General features: G+C 41.0%; 15 non-coding genes across 15 annotated transcripts; 8 read left to right on the forward strand and 7 right to left on the reverse strand.

Annotated features, from left to right (window-relative positions):
* The first annotated feature begins 147 nt into the window (after window positions 1-147).
* Window positions 148-219, forward strand: TRNAT-UGU (transfer RNA threonine (anticodon UGU)). The gene has a single exon. It is a non-coding gene; the product is annotated as a tRNA-Thr (tRNA).
* Window positions 220-1,375: 1,156 nt separating this feature from the next.
* On the reverse strand, window positions 1,376-1,470 carry TRNAI-UAU (transfer RNA isoleucine (anticodon UAU)). The gene is made up of 2 exons: window positions 1,433-1,470; window positions 1,376-1,411 (listed from the first exon to the last, which is right to left on the reverse strand). It is a non-coding gene; the product is annotated as a tRNA-Ile (tRNA).
* A 1,001-nt stretch (window positions 1,471-2,471) lies between these two features.
* On the forward strand, window positions 2,472-2,543 carry TRNAT-UGU (transfer RNA threonine (anticodon UGU)). The gene has a single exon. It is a non-coding gene; the product is annotated as a tRNA-Thr (tRNA).
* A 1,170-nt stretch (window positions 2,544-3,713) lies between these two features.
* TRNAI-UAU (transfer RNA isoleucine (anticodon UAU)) lies at window positions 3,714-3,808 on the reverse strand. The gene is made up of 2 exons: window positions 3,771-3,808; window positions 3,714-3,749 (listed from the first exon to the last, which is right to left on the reverse strand). It is a non-coding gene; the product is annotated as a tRNA-Ile (tRNA).
* A 311-nt stretch (window positions 3,809-4,119) lies between these two features.
* Window positions 4,120-4,220, forward strand: TRNAS-GCU (transfer RNA serine (anticodon GCU)). Its single transcript has one exon. It is a non-coding gene; the product is annotated as a tRNA-Ser (tRNA).
* A 1,831-nt stretch (window positions 4,221-6,051) lies between these two features.
* On the reverse strand, window positions 6,052-6,146 carry TRNAI-UAU (transfer RNA isoleucine (anticodon UAU)). Its single transcript has 2 exons — window positions 6,109-6,146; window positions 6,052-6,087 (listed from the first exon to the last, which is right to left on the reverse strand). It is a non-coding gene; the product is annotated as a tRNA-Ile (tRNA).
* Window positions 6,147-7,147: 1,001 nt separating this feature from the next.
* TRNAT-UGU (transfer RNA threonine (anticodon UGU)) lies at window positions 7,148-7,219 on the forward strand. Its single transcript has one exon. It is a non-coding gene; the product is annotated as a tRNA-Thr (tRNA).
* Window positions 7,220-8,378: 1,159 nt separating this feature from the next.
* On the reverse strand, window positions 8,379-8,473 carry TRNAI-UAU (transfer RNA isoleucine (anticodon UAU)). Its single transcript has 2 exons — window positions 8,436-8,473; window positions 8,379-8,414 (listed from the first exon to the last, which is right to left on the reverse strand). It is a non-coding gene; the product is annotated as a tRNA-Ile (tRNA).
* A 289-nt stretch (window positions 8,474-8,762) lies between these two features.
* On the forward strand, window positions 8,763-8,844 carry TRNAS-GCU (transfer RNA serine (anticodon GCU)). The gene has a single exon. It is a non-coding gene; the product is annotated as a tRNA-Ser (tRNA).
* Window positions 8,845-9,420: 576 nt separating this feature from the next.
* Window positions 9,421-9,492, forward strand: TRNAT-UGU (transfer RNA threonine (anticodon UGU)). Its single transcript has one exon. It is a non-coding gene; the product is annotated as a tRNA-Thr (tRNA).
* Window positions 9,493-10,662: 1,170 nt separating this feature from the next.
* Window positions 10,663-10,757, reverse strand: TRNAI-UAU (transfer RNA isoleucine (anticodon UAU)). The gene is made up of 2 exons: window positions 10,720-10,757; window positions 10,663-10,698 (listed from the first exon to the last, which is right to left on the reverse strand). It is a non-coding gene; the product is annotated as a tRNA-Ile (tRNA).
* Window positions 10,758-11,758: 1,001 nt separating this feature from the next.
* TRNAT-UGU (transfer RNA threonine (anticodon UGU)) lies at window positions 11,759-11,830 on the forward strand. Its single transcript has one exon. It is a non-coding gene; the product is annotated as a tRNA-Thr (tRNA).
* Window positions 11,831-13,000: 1,170 nt separating this feature from the next.
* TRNAI-UAU (transfer RNA isoleucine (anticodon UAU)) lies at window positions 13,001-13,095 on the reverse strand. The gene is made up of 2 exons: window positions 13,058-13,095; window positions 13,001-13,036 (listed from the first exon to the last, which is right to left on the reverse strand). It is a non-coding gene; the product is annotated as a tRNA-Ile (tRNA).
* A 1,001-nt stretch (window positions 13,096-14,096) lies between these two features.
* TRNAI-UAU (transfer RNA isoleucine (anticodon UAU)) lies at window positions 14,097-14,168 on the forward strand. Its single transcript has one exon. It is a non-coding gene; the product is annotated as a tRNA-Ile (tRNA).
* A 1,170-nt stretch (window positions 14,169-15,338) lies between these two features.
* Window positions 15,339-15,433, reverse strand: TRNAI-UAU (transfer RNA isoleucine (anticodon UAU)). The gene is made up of 2 exons: window positions 15,396-15,433; window positions 15,339-15,374 (listed from the first exon to the last, which is right to left on the reverse strand). It is a non-coding gene; the product is annotated as a tRNA-Ile (tRNA).
* Window positions 15,434-16,432: the final 999 nt, after the last annotated feature.

A 16,432-nucleotide genomic window follows, 5' to 3' on the forward strand; every position in this document is an offset into this window, starting at 1 on the left:
AGAAAAGTGTCTTAAGCATGCTCTTCGATTTGTGCACGCATGTAGACATTCAAATGCAACTGCATTTCCATACAGAGTCTCAAAATCATAGATATCTTCATACCGCAGTAAGAATACATGTTGCGATTTACAAACTGCAGGCAGACCGGCCTTGTAGCTCAGTGGCAGAGCACTGGTCTTGTAAACCAGGGGTCATGAGTTCAAGCCTCATCAGGGCCTTTTTATATGTCTGTTTCTGTATGTTGTTTTTAAGTCATTCTTTCTAGGAGTCACACCTTGTCTTAAGTTTGCTTATTGACAAGCTTCCCTTTCCATCTTTCATCTTATCAAGAAGACTTCATGAAAACCATTGAACCATAAACTATTGCCTCACCCCTTCCGATCGCCTGACGAACGCATGACAAACGCCATTCTCACCCCGCCGGGCAAAGCCAAATAAGCCATGCATATTTAAAGTTCCTTTGAAAGGCAGAGCGAGGACTAGGACGTCTGTTCCGACTGAGTCTGCATCCACAGAAAGGATGAAATAAGGCTCTAGAAATTTCACCAAGGAGATATGAACTTCATCCCCCTTAAAATACTTTTTCTCCCAGATACCCCGGCTCTTAGTCAAATGAGGTTAATCTTCAAACCCCCACCCCCACTAACCATAAATATTCACCTCTCCTGCTGTCCATTCAATTGATACAAGGTATCTTGTACATGGAGAGAATGTGAGAAAAAGCAGAATTGCTTCATAGATTTGGTGACCTTGGATGGGTGGGCTGGATAAAGAAGTGAACTTGGTTTCCAGAAAGGGAGTATCATGATGGGAATGAGGAAAAGAGAACATGGACCACATTCACAGGTTAGAGAAATAAATGTAATAGGTTGAATGGTTTTGAAAAGCTAGCTTTGAGCAGGAATTGTTTTTTAAAATTGCAAAGAACTAAAAAAGTCAATGTGGGATTGGAGGCACAATCTGAGCAGAAAGCACCATAAGCTGCTATGGTGCAACTCTTATGTTGACTAGAAACTTTAATATGATGATGCTCTTCTTTTGATATTTCTTTGAGTTACATTTTATTGTATGTAGCTGACACAGCACTGTTTGCAGCTCCTCAGTTTATGGTTATCCCGTGACAACAATGTATTCATCATATTTATTATTCTACAAAAGTATTTTTAAATGCACTGATGTGGTGTTTGCATGCTATGCAAGATGGTACATCATTGAATGTTTATAAGGAGCATCGCATAGGATATGTGATATTTGGCACCTGGAGGAGTCGGACACGCAGATCCTGAAAAGAAGTTAAGACTCTCTAGCAAGAGCCGTCTTTATTCTGAGTCTAATCTTTACTTTTAGTGAAATGGTTTATGAAAACCAATCAACTGCTCCAGGTGAGGCTCGAACTCACAACCTCAGCATGGCTCAGTGCAAGTACTGCTGTATAAGTACCGCGCGCTAACCGATTGCGCCACTGGAGCTCACTGTTTTTATTTCTCCCCATTTGAGCCATCTAGTGCTAACCAAGTAGATACTGCACTGCTCCATTATTCACTGTGCAAGATCGACTCACATGCTAGCATGCTATCATGACTGTTAAAAATACAGTCCAAATGGAATAGATTTGATAATTCTGCTATATCGTGTGCTCTGTCTATTGAACACCCCATACATTTGCCGTTCTGACACAGTCTAGGATAAACTTATGCTTATTTTTAATTAGCACATAGTTAGAATTTCACCAAAAATGAAATATAGGCTCCTAAGGCAGACGAGGTGGCCGAGTGGTTAAGGCGATGGACTGCTAATCCATTGAGGTGGCCGAGTGGTTAAGGCGATGGACTGCTAATCCATTGTGCTCTGCACGCGTGGGTTCGAATCCCACCTTCGTCGGAAAGCCATCAGACACTCTTTTGAAGGTGAGCATGTCTTGTAGTACAATTACACTCTCTTTCAAGACACTGCCATAATCCACTAGAAGGGCCCAACTGACTATTCCATTATGGCATTTATGTCAAATAAAGGGAAGTATTTTGTGCTTAATTGAAATTAGATCTTTCATGAAGTGTCCAGAGGATTGCCTATTCCTCACTCCTGGCCTTCCAACCAGTTTGGATAGATAGACTGATAAGAAAGCATTTCTTACTCCTAAAGTTTCAGCCGTCTCAAGTGTATGAGTGTTTACATTTGTCTGCCCCACAGAGACAGATCACTTCTAATAAGTGAGTTCTCTATCTGTCACTGATTGCGGACATACTCACTAGAGCTTTCAGTATGGTCATAAATGTGAATACTCTTATGTTCTCAAATCAAAATGGAGTTTTTCCTACTTTCAAGAAAAGTGTCTTAAGCATGCTCTTCGATTTGTGCACGCATGTAGACATTCAAATGCAACTGCATTTCCATACAGAGTCTCAAAATCATAGATATTTTCATACCGCAGTAAGAATACATGTTGCGATTTACAAACTGCAGGCAGACCATCCTTGTAGCTCAGTGGCAGAGCACTGGTCTTGTAAACCAGGGGTCATGAGTTCAAGCCTCATCAGGGCCTTTTTATATGTGTGTTTCTGTATGTTGTTTTCAAGTCATTCTTTCTAGGAGTCACACCTTGTCTTAAGTTTGCTTATTGACAAGCTTCCCTTTCCATCTTTCATCTTATCAAGAAGACTTCATGAAAACCATTGAACCATAAACTATTGCCTCACCCCTTCCGATCGCCTGACGAACGCCTGACAAACGCCATTCTCACCCCGCCGGGCAAGCCCCGCCGGGCAAAGCCAAATAAGCCATGCATATTTAAAGTTCCTTTGAAAGGCAGAGCGAGGACTAGGACGTCTGTTCCGACTGAGTCTGCATCCACAGAAAGGATGAAATAAGGCTCTAGAAATTTCACCAAGGAGATATGAACTTCATCCCCCTTAAAATACTTTTTCTCCCAGATACCCCGGCTCTTAGTCAAATGAGGTTAATCTTCAAAACCCCACCCCCACTAACCATAAATATTCACCTCTCCTGCTGTCCATTCAATTGATACAAGGTATCTTGTACATGGAGAGAATGTGAGAAAAAGCAGAATTGCTTCATAGATTTGGTGACCTTGGATGGGTGGGCTGGATAAAGAAGTGAACTTGGTTTCCAGAAAGGGAGTATCATGATGGGAATGAGGAAAAGAGAACATGGACCACATTCACAGGTTAGAGAAATAAATGTAATAGGTTGAATGGTTTTGAAAAGCTAGCTTTGAGCAGGAATTGTTTTTTAAAATTGCAAAGAACTTAAAAAGTCAATGTGGGATTGGAGGCACAATCTGAGCAGAAAGCACCATAAGCTGCTATGGTGCAACTCTTATGTTGACTAGAAACTTTAATATGATGATGCTCTTCTTTTGATATTTCTTTGAGTTAAATTTTATTGTATGTAGCTGACACAGCACTGTTTGCAGCTCCTCAGTTTATGGTTATCCCGTGACAACAATGTATTCATCATATTTATTATTCTACAAAAGTATTTTTAAATGCACTGATGTGGTGTTTGCATGCTATGCAAGATGGTACATCATTGAATGTTTATAAGGAGCATCGCATAGGATATGTGATATTTGGCACCTTGAGGAGTCGGACACGCAGATCCTGAAAAGAAGTTAAGACTCTCTAGCAAGAGCCGTCTTTATTTTGAGTCTAATCTTTACTTTTAGTGAAATTGTTTATGAAAACCAATCAACTGCTCCAGGTGAGGCTCGAACTCACAACCTCAGCATGGCTCAGTGCAAGTACTGCTGTATAAGTACCGCGCGCTAACCGATTGCGCCACTGGAGCTCACTGTTTTCATTTCTCCCCATTTGAGCCATCTAGTGCTAACCAAGTAGATACTGCACTGCTCCATTATTCACTGTGCAAGATCGACTCACATGCTAGCATGTTATCATGACTATTAAAAATACAGTCCAAATGGAATAGATTTGATAATTCTGCTATATCGTGTGCTCTGTCTATTGAACACCCCATACATTTGCCGTTCTGACACAGTCTAGGATAAACTTATGCTTATTTTTAATTAGCACATAGTTAGAATTTCACCAAAATCGAAATATAGGCTCCTAAGGCAGACGGGGTGGCCGAGTGGTTAAGGCGATGGACTGCTAATCCATTGAGGTGGCCGAGTGGTTAAGGCGATGGACTGCTAATCCATTGTGCTCTGCACGCGTGGGTTCGAATCCCACCTTCGTCGGAAAGCCATCAGACACTCTTTTGAAGGTGAGCATGTCTTGTAGTACAATTACACTCTCTTTCAAGACACTGCCATAATCCACTAGAAGGGCCCAACTGACTATTCCATTATGGCATTTATGTCAAATAAAGGGAATTATTTTGTGCTTAATTGAAATTAGATCTTTCATGAAGTGTCCAGAGGATTGCCTATTCCTCACTCCTGGCCTTCCAACCAGTTTGGATAGATAGACTGATAAAAAAGCATTTCTTACTCCTAAAGTTTCAGCCGTCTCAAGTGTATGAGTGTTTACATTTGTCTGCCCCACAGAGACAGATCACTTCTAATAAGTGAGTTCTCTATCTGTCACTGATTGCGGACATACTCACTAGAGCTTTCAGTATGGTCATAAATGTGAATACTCTTATGTTCTCAAATCAAAATGGAGTTTTTCCTACTTTCAAGAAAAGTGTCTTAAGCATGCTCTTCGATTTGTGCACGCATGTAGACATTCAAATGCAACTGCATTTCCATACAGAGTCTCAAAATCATAGATATCTTCATACCGCAGTAAGAATACATGTTGCGATTTACAAACTGCAGGCAGACCATCCTTGTAGCTCAGTGGCAGAGCACTGGTCTTGTAAACCAGGGGTCATGAGATCAAGCCTCATCAGGGCCTTTTTATATGTGTGTTTCTGTATGTTGTTTTCAAGTCATTCTTTCTAGGAGTCACACCTTGTCTTAAGTTTGCTTATTGACAAGCTTCCCTTTCCATCTTTCATCTTATCAAGAAGACTTCATGAAAACCATTGAACCATAAACTATTGCCTCACCCCTTCCGATCGCCTGACGAACGCCTGACAAACGCCATTCTCACCCCGCCGGGCAAGCCCCGCCGGGCAAAGCCAAATAAGCCATGCATATTTAAAGTTCCTTTGAAAGGCAGAGCGAGGACTAGGACGTCTGTTCCGACTGAGTCTGCATCCACAGAAAGGATGAAATAAGGCTCTAGAAATTTCACCAAGGAGATATGAACTTCATCCCCCTTAAAATACTTTTTCTCCCAGATACCCCGGCTCTTAGTCAAATGAGGTTAATCTTCAAAACCCCACCCCCACTAACCATAAATATTCACCTCTCCTGCTGTCCATTCAATTGATACAAGGTATCTTGTACATGGAGAGAATGTGAGAAAAAGCAGAATTGCTTCATAAATTTGGTGACCTTGGATGGGTGGGCTGGATAAAGAAGTGAACTTGGTTTCCAGAAAGGGAGTATCATGATGGGAATGAGGAAAAGAGAACATGGACCACATTCACAGGTTAGAGAAATAAATGTAATAGGTTGAATGGTTTTGAAAAGCTAGCTTTGAGCAGGAATTGTTTTTTAAAATTGCAAAGAACTAAAAAAGTCAATGTGGGATTGGAGGCACAATCTGAGCAGAAAGCACCATAAGCTGCTATGGTGCAACTCTTATGTTGACTAGAAACTTTAATATGATGATGCTCTTCTTTTGATATTTCTTTGAGTTAAATTTTATTGTATGTAGCTGACACAGCACTGTTTGCAGCTCCTCAGTTTATGGTTATCCCGTGACAACAATGTATTCATCATATTTATTATTCTACAAAAGTATTTTTAAATGCACTGATGTGGTGTTTGCATGCTATGCAAGATGGTACATCATTGAATGTTTATAAGGAGCATCGCATAGGATATGTGATATTTGGCACCTGGAGGAGTCGGACACGCAGATCCTGAAAAGAAGTTAAGACTCTCTAGCAAGAGCCGTCTTTATTCTGAGTCTAATCTTTACTTTAAGTGAAATGGTTTATGAAAACCAATCAACTGCTCCAGGTGAGGCTCGAACTCACAACCTCAGCATGGCTCAGTGCAAGTACTGCTGTATAAGTACCGCGCGCTAACCGATTGCGCCACTGGAGCTCACTGTTTTCATTTCTCCCCATTTGAGCCATCTAGTGCTAACCAAGTAGATACTGCACTGCTCCATTATTCACTGTGCAAGATCGACTCACATGCTAGCATGTTATCATGACTATTAAAAATACAGTCCAAATGGAATAGATTTGATAATTCTGCTATATCGTGTGCTCTGTCTATTGAACACCCCATACATTTGCCGTTCTGACACAGTCTAGGATAAACTTATGCTTATTTTTAATTAGCACATAGTTAGAATTTCACCAAAAATGAAATATAGGCTCCTAAGGCAGACGAGGTGGCCGAGTGGTTAAGGCGATGGACTGCTAATCCATTGAGGTGGCCGAGTGGTTAAGGCGATGGACTGCTAATCCATTGTGCTCTGCACGCGTGGGTTCGAATCCCACCTTCGTCGGAAAGCCATCAGACACTCTTTTGAAGGTGAGCATGTCTTGTAGTACAATTACACTCTCTTTCAAGACACTGCCATAATCCACTAGAAGGGCCCAACTGACTATTCCATTATGGCATTTATGTCAAATAAAGGGAAGTATTTTGTGCTTAATTGAAATTAGATCTTTCATGAAGTGTCCAGAGGATTGCCTATTCCTCACTCCTGGCCTTCCAACCAGTTTGGATAGATAGACTGATAAGAAAGCATTTCTTACTCCTAAAGTTTCAGCCGTCTCAAGTGTATGAGTGTTTACATTTGTCTGCCCCACAGAGACAGATCACTTCTAATAAGTGAGTTCTCTATCTGTCACTGATTGCGGACATACTCACTAGAGCTTTCAGTATGGTCATAAATGTGAATACTCTTATGTTCTCAAATCAAAATGGAGTTTTTCCTACTTTCAAGAAAAGTGTCTTAAGCATGCTCTTCGATTTGTGCACGCATGTAGACATTCAAATGCAACTGCATTTCCATACAGAGTCTCAAAATCATAGATATCTTCATACCGCAGTAAGAATACATGTTGCGATTTACAAACTGCAGGCAGACTGGCCTTGTAGCTCAGTGGTAGAGCACTGGTCTTGTAAACCAGGGGTCATGAGTTCAAGCCTCATCAGGGCCTTTTTATATGTGTGTTTCTGTATGTTGTTTTTAAGTCATTCTTTCTAGGAGTCACACCTTGTCTTAAGTTTGCTTATTGACAAGCTTCCCTTTCCATCTTTCATCTTATCAAGAAGACTTCATGAAAACCATTGAACCATAAACTATTGCCTCACCCCTTCCGATCGCCTGACAAACGCCATTCTCACCCCGCCGGGCAAGCCCTGCCGGGCAAAGCCAAATAAGCCATGCATATTTAAAGTTCCTTTGAAAGGCAGAGCGAGGACTAGGACGTCTGTTCCGACTGAGTCTGCATCCACAGAAAGGATGAAATAAGGCTCTAGAAATTTCACCAAGGAGATATGAACTTCATCCCCCTTAAAATACTTTTTCTCCCAGATACCCCGGCTCTTAGTCAAATGAGGTTAATCTTCAAACCCCCACCCCCACTAACCATAAATATTCACCTCTCCTGCTGTCCATTCAATTGATACAAGGTATCTTGTACATGGAGAGAATGTGAGAAAAAGCAGAATTGCTTCATAGATTTGGTGACCTTGGATGGGTGGGCTGGATAAAGAAGTGAACTTGGTTTCCGGAAAGGGAGTATCATGATGGGAATGAGGAAAAGAGAACATGGACCACATTCACAGGTTAGAGAAATAAATGTAATAGGTTGAATGGTTTTGAAAAGCTAGCTTTAAGCAGGAATTGTTTTTTAAAATTGCAAAGAACTAAAAAAGTCAATGTGGGATTGGAGGCACAATCTGAGCAGAAAGCACCATAAGCTGCTATGGTGCAACTCTTATGTTGACTAGAAACTTTAATATGATGATGCTCTTCTTTTGATATTTCTTTGAGTTAAATTTTATTGTATGTAGCTGACACAGCACTGTTTGCAGCTCCTCAGTTTATGGTTATCCCGTGACAACAATGTATTCATCATATTTATTATTCTACAAAAGTATTTTTAAATGCACTGATGTGGTGTTTGCATGCTATGCAAGATGGTACATCATTGAATGTTTATAAGGAGCATCGCATAGGATATGTGATATTTGGCACCTGGAGGAGTCGGACACGCAGATCCTGAAAAGAAGTTAAGACTCTCTAGCAAGAGCCGTCTTTATTCTGAGTCTAATCTTTACTTTTAGTGAAATGGTTTATGAAAACCAATCAACTGCTCCAGGTGAGGCTCGAACTCACAACCTCGGCATGGCTCAGTGCAAGTACTGCTGTATAAGTACCACGCGCTAACCGATTGCGCCACTGGAGCTCACTGTTTTCATTACTCCCCATTTGAGCCATCTAGTGCTAACCAAGTAGATACTGCACTGCTCCATTATTCACTGTGCAAGATCGACTCACATGCTAGCATGTTATCATGACTATTAAAAATACAGTCCAAATGGAATAGATTTGATAATTCTGCTATATCGTGTGCTCTGTCTATTGAACACCCCATACATTTGCTGTTCTGACACAGTCTAGGATAAACTTATGCTTATTTTTAATTAGCACATAGTTAGAATTTCACCAAAAATGAAATATAGGCCCCCAAGGCAGACGAGGTGGCCGAGTGGTTAAGGCGATGGACTGCTAATCCATTGTGCTCTGCACGCGTGGGTTCGAATCCCACCTTCGTCGGAAAGCCATCAGACACTCTTTTGAAGGTGAGCATGTCTCGTAGTACAATTACACTCTCTTTCAAGACACTGGCATAATCCTCTAGAAGGGCCCAACTGACTATTCCATTATGGCATTTATGTCAAATAAAGGGAAGTATTTTGTGCTTAATTGAAATTAGATCTTTCATGAAGTGTCCAGAGGATTGCCTATTCCTCACTCCTGGCCTTCCAACCAGTTTGGATAGAAAGCATTTCTTACTCCTAAAGTTTCAGCCGTCTCAAGTGTATGAGTGTTTACATTTGTCTGCCCCACAGAGACAGATCACTTCTAATAAGTGAGTTCTCTATCTGTCACTGATTGCGGACATACTCACTAGAGCTTTCAGTATGGTCATAAATGTGAATACTCTTATGTTCTCAAATCAAAATGGAGTTTTTCCTACTTTCAAGAAAAGTGTCTTAAGCATGCTCTTCGATTTGTGCACGCATGTAGACATTCAAATGCAACTGCATTTCCATACAGAGTCTCAAAATCATGAATATCTTCATACCGCAGTAAGAATACATGTTGCGATTTACAAACTGCAGGCAGACCATCCTTGTAGCTCAGTGGCAGAGCACTGGTCTTGTAAACCAGGGGTCATGAGTTCAAGCCTCATCAGGGCCTTTTTATATGTGTGTTTCTGTATGTTGTTTTCAAGTCATTCTTTCTAGGAGTCACACCTTGTCTTAAGTTTGCTTATTGACAAGCTTCCCTTTCCATCTTTCATCTAATCAAGAAGACTTCATGAAAACCATTGAACCACAAACTATTGCCTCACCCCTTCCGATCGCCTGACGAACGCCTGACAAACGCCATTCTCACCCCGCCGGGCAAGCCCCGCCGGGCAAAGCCAAATAAGCCATGCATATTTAAAGTTCCTTTGAAAGGCAGATCGAGGACTAGGACGTCTGTTCCGACTGAGTCTGCATCCACAGAAAGGATGAAATAAGGCTCTAGAAATTTCACCAAGGAGATATGAACTTCATCCCCCTTAAAATACTTTTTCTCCCAGATACCCCGGCTCTTAGTCAAATGAGGTTAATCTTCAAAACCCCACCCCCATTAACCATAAATATTCACCTCTCCTGCTGTCCATTCAATTGATACAAGGTATCTTGTACATGGAGAGAATGTGAGAAAAAGCAGAATTGCTTCATAGATTTGGTGACCTTGGATGGGTGGGCTGGATAAAGAAGTGAACTTGGTTTCCAGAAAGGGAGTATCATGATGGGAATGAGGAAAAGAGAACATGGACCACATTCACAGGTTAGAGAAATAAATGTAATAGGTTGAATGGTTTTGAAAAGCTAGCTTTGAGCAGGAATTGTTTTTTAAAATTGCAAAGAACTTAAAAAGTCAATGTGGGATTGGAGGCACAATCTGAGCAGAAAGCACCATAAGCTGCTATGGTGCAACTCTTATGTTGACTAGAAACTTTAATATGATGATGCTCTTCTTTTGATATTTCTTTGAGTTAAATTTTATTGTATGTAGCTGACACAGCACTGTTTGCAGCTCCTCAGTTTATGGTTATCCCGTGACAACAATGTATTCATCATATTTATTATTCTACAAAAGTATTTTTAAATGCACTGATGTGGTGTTTGCATGCTATGCAAGATGGTACATCATTGAATGTTTATAAGGAGCATCGCATAGGATATGTGATATTTGGCACCTGGAGGAGTCGGACACGCAGATCCTGAAAAGAAGTTAAGACTCTCTAGCAAGAGCCGTCTTTATTCTGAGTCTAATCTTTACTTTTAGTGAAATGGTTTATGAAAACCAATCAACTGCTCCAGGTGAGGCTCGAACTCACAACCTCAGCATGGCTCAGTGCAAGTACTGCTGTATAAGTACCGCGCGCTAACCGATTGCGCCACTGGAGCTCACTGTTTTTATTTCTCCCCATTTGAGCCATCTAGTGCTAACCAAGTAGATACTGCACTGCTCCATTATTCACTGTGCAAGATCGACTCACATGCTAGCATGCTATCATGACTATTAAAAATACAGTCCAAATGGAATAGATTTGATAATTCTGCTATATCGTGTGCTCTGTCTATTGAACACCCCATACATTTGCCGTTCTGACACAGTCTAGGATAAACTTATGCTTATTTTTAATTAGCACATAGTTAGAATTTCACCAAAAATGAAATATAGGCTCCTAAGGCAGACGAGGTGGCCGAGTGGTTAAGGCGATGGACTGCTAATCCATTGAGGTGGCCGAGTGGTTAAGGCGATGGACTGCTAATCCATTGTGCTCTGCACGCGTGGGTTCGAATCCCACCTTCGTCGGAAAGCCATCAGACACTCTTTTGAAGGTGAGCATGTCTTGTAGTACAATTACACTCTCTTTCAAGACACTGCCATAATCCACTAGAAGGGCCCAACTGACTATTCCATTATGGCATTTATGTCAAATAAAGGGAAGTATTTTGTGCTTAATTGAAATTAGATCTTTCATGAAGTGTCCAGAGGATTGCCTATTCCTCACTCCTGGCCTTCCAACCAGTTTGGATAGATAGACTGATAAGAAAGCATTTCTTACTCCTAAAGTTTCAGCCGTCTCAAGTGTATGAGTGTTTACATTTGTCTGCCCCACAGAGACAGATCACTTCTAATAAGTGAGTTCTCTATCTGTCACTGATTGCGGACATACTCACTAGAGCTTTCAGTATGGTCATAAATGTGAATACTCTTATGTTCTCAAATCAAAATGGAGTTTTTCCTACTTTCAAGAAAAGTGTCTTAAGCATGCTCTTCGATTTGTGCACGCATGTAGACATTCAAATGCAACTGCATTTCCATACAGAGTCTCAAAATCATAGATATTTTCATACCGCAGTAAGAATACATGTTGCGATTTACAAACTGCAGGCAGACCATCCTTGTAGCTCAGTGGCAGAGCACTGGTCTTGTAAACCAGGGGTCATGAGTTCAAGCCTCATCAGGGCCTTTTTATATGTGTGTTTCTGTATGTTGTTTTCAAGTCATTCTTTCTAGGAGTCACACCTTGTCTTAAGTTTGCTTATTGACAAGGTTCCCTTTCCATCTTTCATCTTATCAAGAAGACTTCATGAAAACCATTGAACCATAAACTATTGCCTCACCCCTTCCGATCGCCTGACGAACGCCTGACAAACGCCATTCTCACCCCGCCGGGCAAGCCCCGCCGGGCAAAGCCAAATAAGCCATGCATATTTAAAGTTCCTTTGAAAGGCAGAGCGAGGACTAGGACGTCTGTTCCGACTGAGTCTGCATCCACAGAAAGGATGAAATAAGGCTCTAGAAATTTCACCAAGGAGATATGAACTTCATCCCCCTTAAAATACTTTTTCTCCCAGATACCCCGGCTCTTAGTCAAATGAGGTTAATCTTCAAAACCCCACCCCCACTAACCATAAATATTCACCTCTCCTGCTGTCCATTCAATTGATACAAGGTATCTTGTACATGGAGAGAATGTGAGAAAAAGCAGAATTGCTTCATAGATTTGGTGACCTTGGATGGGTGGGCTGGATAAAGAAGTGAACATGGTTTCCGGAAAGGGAGTATCATGATGGGAATGAGGAAAAGAGAACATGGACCACATTCACAGGTTAGAGAAATAAATGTAATAGGTTGAATGGTTTTGAAAAGCTAGCTTTGAGCAGGAATTGTTTTTTAAAATTGCAAAGAACTAAAAAAGTCAATGTGGGATTGGAGGCACAATCTGAGCAGAAAGCACCATAAGCTGCTATGGTGCAACTCTTATGTTGACTAGAAACTTTAATATGATGATGCTCTTCTTTTGATATTTCTTTGAGTTAAATTTTATTGTATGTAGCTGACACAGCACTGTTTGCAGCTCCTCAGTTTATGGTTATCCCGTGACAACAATGTATTCATCATATTTATTATTCTACAAAAGTATTTTTAAATGCACTGATGTGGTGTTTGCATGCTATGCAAGATGGTACATCATTGAATGTTTATAAGGAGCATCGCATAGGATATGTGATATTTGGCACCTGGAGGAGTCGGACACGCAGATCCTGAAAAGAAGTTAAGACTCTCTAGCAAGTGCCGTCTTTATTCTGAGTCTAATCTTTCCTTTCAGTGAAATGGTTTATGAAAACCAATCAACTGCTCCAGGTGAGGCTCGAACTCACAACCTCGGCATGGCTCAGTGCAAGTACTGCTGTATAAGTACCGCGCGCTAACCGATTGCGCCACTGGAGCTCGCTGTTTTCATTTCTCCCCATTTGAGCCATCTAGTGCTAACCAAGTAGATACTGCACTGCTCCATTATTCACTGTGCAAGATCGACTCACATGCTAGCATGTTATCATGACTATTAAAAATACAGTCCAAATGGAATAGATTTGATAATTCTGCTATATCGTGTGCTCTGTCTATTGAACACCCCATACATTTGCCGTTCTGACACAGTCTAGGATAAACTTATGCTTATTTTTAATTAGCACATAGTTAGAATTTCACCAAAAATGAAATATAGGCCCCCAAGGCAGAAGAGGTGGCCGAGTGGTTAAGGCGATGGACTGCTAATCCATTGAGGTGGCCGAGTGGTTAAGGCGATGGACTGCTAATCCATTGTGCTCTGCACGCGTGGGTTCGAATCCCACCTTCGTCGGAAAGCCATCAGACACTCTTTTGAAGGTGAGCATGTCTTGTAGTACAATTACACTCTCTTTCAAGACACTGCCATAATCCACTAGAAGGGCCCAACTGACTATTCCATTATGGCATTTATGTCAAATAAAGGGAAGTATTTTGTGCTTAATTGAAATTAGATCTTTCATGAAGTGTCCAGAGGATTGCCTATTCCTCACTCCTGGCCTTCCAACCAGTTTGGATAGATAGACTGATAAGAAAGCATTTCTTACTCCTAAAGTTTCAGCCGTCTCAAGTGTATGAGTGTTTACATTTGTCTGCCCCACAGAGACAGATCACTTCTAATAAGTGAGTTCTCTATCTGTCACTGATTGCGGACATACTCACTAGAGCTTTCAGTATGGTCATAAATGTGAATACTCTTATGTTCTCAAATCAAAATGGAGTTTTTCCTACTTTCAAGAAAAGTGTCTTAAGCATGCTCTTCGATTTGTGCACGCATGTAGACATTCAAATGCAACTGCATTTCCATACAGAGTCTCAAAATCATAGATATTTTCATACCGCAGTAAGAATACATGTTGCGATTTACAAACTGCAGGCAGACCATCCTTGTAGCTCAGTGGCAGAGCACTGGTCTTATAAACCAGGGGTCATGAGTTCAAGCCTCATCAGGGCCTTTTTATATGTGTGTTTCTGTATGTTGTTTTCAAGTCATTCTTTCTAGGAGTCACACCTTGTCTTAAGTTTGCTTATTGACAAGGTTCCCTTTCCATCTTTCATCTTATCAAGAAGACTTCATGAAAACCATTGAACCATAAACTATTGCCTCACCCCTTCCGATCGCCTGACGAACGCCTGACAAACGCCATTCTCACCCCGCCGGGCAAGCCCCGCCGGGCAAAGCCAAATAAGCCATGCATATTTAAAGTTCCTTTGAAAGGCAGAGCGAGGACTAGGACGTCTGTTCCGACTGAGTCTGCATCCACAGAAAGGATGAAATAAGGCTCTAGAAATTTCACCAAGGAGATATGAACTTCATCCCCCTTAAAATACTTTTTCTCCCAGATACCCCGGCTCTTAGTCAAATGAGGTTAATCTTCAAAACCCCACCCCCACTAACCATAAATATTCACCTCTCCTGCTGTCCATTCAATTGATACAAGGTATCTTGTACATGGAGAGAATGTGAGAAAAAGCAGAATTGCTTCATAGATTTGGTGACCTTGGATGGGTGGGCTGGATAAAGAAGTGAACTTGGTTTCCAGAAAGGGAGTATCATGATGGGAATGAGGAAAAGAGAACATGGACCACATTCACAGGTTAGAGAAATAAATGTAATAGGTTGAATGGTTTTGAAAAGCTAGCTTTGAGCAGGAATTGTTTTTTAAAATTGCAAAGAACTTAAAAAGTCAATGTGGGATTGGAGGCACAATCTGAGCAGAAAGCACCATAAGCTGCTATGGTGCAACTCTTATGTTGACTAGAAACTTTAATATGATGATGCTCTTCTTTTGATATTTCTTTGAGTTACATTTTATTGTATGTAGCTGACACAGCACTGTTTGCAGCTCCTCAGTTTATGGTTATCCCGTGACAACAATGTATTCATCATATTTATTATTCTACAAAAGTATTTTTAAATGCACTGATGTGGTGTTTGCATGCTATGCAAGATGGTACATCATTGAATGTTTATAAGGAGCATCGCATAGGATATGTGATATTTGGCACCTGGAGGAGTCGGACACGCAGATCCTGAAAAGAAGTTAAGACTCTCTAGCAAGAGCCGTCTTTATTCTGAGTCTAATCTTTACTTTTAGTGAAATTGTTTATGAAAACCAATCAACTGCTCCAGGTGAGGCTCGAACTCACAACCTCAGCATGGCTCAGTGCAAGTACTGCTGTATAAGTACCGCGCGCTAACCGATTGCGCCACTGGAGCTCACTGTTTTCATTTCTCCCCATTTGAGCCATCTAGTGCTAACCAAGTAGATACTGCACTGCTCCATTATTCACTGTGCAAGATCGACTCACATGCTAGCATGTTATCATGACTATTAAAAATACAGTCCAAATGGAATAGATTTGATAATTCTGCTATATCGTGTGCTCTGTCTATTGAACACCCCATACATTTGCCGTTCTGACACAGTCTAGGATAAACTTATGCTTATTTTTAATTAGCACATAGTTAGAATTTCACCAAAAATGAAATATAGGCTCCTAAGGCAGACGAGGTGGCCGAGTGGTTAAGGCGATGGACTGCTAATCCATTGAGGTGGCCGAGTGGTTAAGGCGATGGACTGCTAATCCATTGTGCTCTGCACGCGTGGGTTCGAATCCCACCTTCGTCGGAAAGCCATCAGACACTCTTTTGAAGGTGAGCATGTCTTGTAGTACAATTACACTCTCTTTCAAGACACTGCCATAATCCACTAGAAGGGCCCAACTGACTATTCCATTATGGCATTTATGTCAAATAAAGGGAATTATTTTGTGCTTAATTGAAATTAGATCTTTCATGAAGTGTCCAGAGGATTGCCTATTCCTCACTCCTGGCCTTCCAACCAGTTTGGATAGATAGACTGATAAAAAAGCATTTCTTACTCCTAAAGTTTCAGCCGTCTCAAGTGTATGAGTGTTTACATTTGTCTGCCCCACAGAGACAGATCACTTCTAATAAGTGAGTTCTCTATCTGTCACTGATTGCGGACATACTCACTAGAGCTTTCAGTATGGTCATAAATGTGAATACTCTTATGTTCTCAAATCAAAATGGAGTTTTTCCTACTTTCAAGAAAAGTGTCTTAAGCATGCTCTTCGATTTGTGCACGCATGTAGACATTCAAATGCAACTGCATTTCCATACAGAGTCTCAAAATCATAGATATCTTCATACCGCAGTAAGAATACATGTTGCGATTTACAAACTGCAGGCAGA

This window comes from Lissotriton vulgaris, chromosome 5 (assembly GCF_964263255.1).
Source record: "Lissotriton vulgaris chromosome 5, aLisVul1.2, whole genome shotgun sequence".
NCBI classification, from domain to species: Eukaryota; Metazoa; Chordata; class Amphibia; order Caudata; family Salamandridae; genus Lissotriton; species Lissotriton vulgaris.